The 1,374-nt window shown below is 54.8% G+C and overlaps 1 long non-coding RNA gene across 1 annotated transcript in view; it reads left to right on the top strand.

Moving 5' to 3' along the window:
* Positions 1-1,374, top strand: part of LOC102368496 — a 12,305-nt gene that overhangs the window by 308 nt on the left and 10,623 nt on the right. Inside the window, exon 2 of the long non-coding RNA XR_323111.2 lies at positions 208-363. This is a non-coding gene — a long non-coding RNA (uncharacterized LOC102368496). The remainder of the gene's footprint in view (positions 1-207; positions 364-1,374) is intronic.

Genomic DNA, 1,374 nt, shown 5'->3' with positions numbered 1-1,374 from the left:
CCGCGGGGGCCCGGGGCTGGGGTGCGGGAGCCCCCTGCTCTGCCGTGCCCTGCCCCGCGGGGCGCAGGCACCTGCTCCTGCCCCCGCTGCGCTGCCAAATTCCCCCCCCACCCCCTCTCTCCGGCCAGCGCTGGGGAGCAGGGCACCTCTCTCTCGCTTCCTCTCTCTCTGTTTCTAAGCCTCCCTCCCGCTCTCTTTTTGTCCTAGCTGTGCTCTTGGCCCTGCCTGGCGCCACTTGCTGAGATGAAAGTGACCGTCTGCTTTGGCAAGACGGGGATCGTGGTTCCCTGCAAGGATGGGCAGCTCCGTGTCTGCGACCTGACCCAGCAGGCGCTCCAGCGGTACCTCAAAACCAAAGAGAAGGTAAGGGACACGGCCTGCCCCGCCACCTGGCCCGCCCCTCGCCCCCCAGCCCACCGCCTGCCACAGGCCACCTGGCCCCACGGCTGGCCCTGCGGCCCGAATACACCCTGGGCTGGGCCGGCCCGTTCTGTTCAGTGTCTGCCCGATTTCGTGCGTGGAGCCTGTGCAGTTGGCAGCAGATGAGGCTACTCCTCCTCTAGCAGGAGGTGGATGTGGCTGGGGTGCTAAGTCCTAGCACTTGAAGGTTCTGCGTAGCTCTTTGGGGAAAGGCTCCAACTCCTTCCTTCAGCAGTATGGTTTCCTGCAGTAATGAAGGGCTGGGAGTCGGCAGCCCCAACAGAGATCTGCGGGCTAATGTTTTGAATGGCGCTGCCAAATGTTTGCAGGAACAGTTGATCGTGACAAGCTCGAAATGTGTCCGTTGAGCTAACAAGCTCGAGTGGTTTATTCTCAACGATTAACGGCTCCCGTGTTCAAGATGCCACCTGTTTTGGTTGTGACGGCGCAAAGCTTGTCATGCATAGTTTGTCTCCAGCAAAATCTGTGTGATTTAGTGCTGTTCCTATGCTCACCGGAGTCCTACATGGTTCTGCAGATAAAAATGTATCTAGGTTTTTCTTTTGCTGGTTTCTGGTTGATAAAATAGACTCACAAGGCCAGTGAATAATTCCTTTATGACATTGACCCTTATTTTCATTTTAAAGGCCCAAATCTGCAAATCCTTCATCACGTGAGAACTTTAGTGACTGCTCACATGAGTAAAGGCTCGCAGGACTGACCCTTGTGATTTAGCTGCTACTTGCGGTGCTCAGGAGCTTGAGCTCTGACTTCAGATCTGTCACTTGTCTACTTTTTGGGTTATGGACACAAGTACCTTTTTGGAGCTGTTTCAAAAAGGGGCAGAAGTTGTAATCTTCTAATTGTTAAGTGTGAGGGAGCTGGGAAGGATACAATTGTAGCTAAACTGCTCCAACTTTAACACTGGATGAACCAGCAGTTAAAGCCAGAGTG

Source organism: Alligator sinensis, unplaced genomic scaffold (genome assembly GCF_000455745.1).
Source record: "Alligator sinensis unplaced genomic scaffold, ASM45574v1 scaffold755_2, whole genome shotgun sequence".
NCBI lineage: Eukaryota > Metazoa > Chordata > Crocodylia > Alligatoridae > Alligator > Alligator sinensis.
Note: the sequence above shows the minus strand (reverse complement) of the source record. Positions and strands in the feature narration are given on the sequence as shown.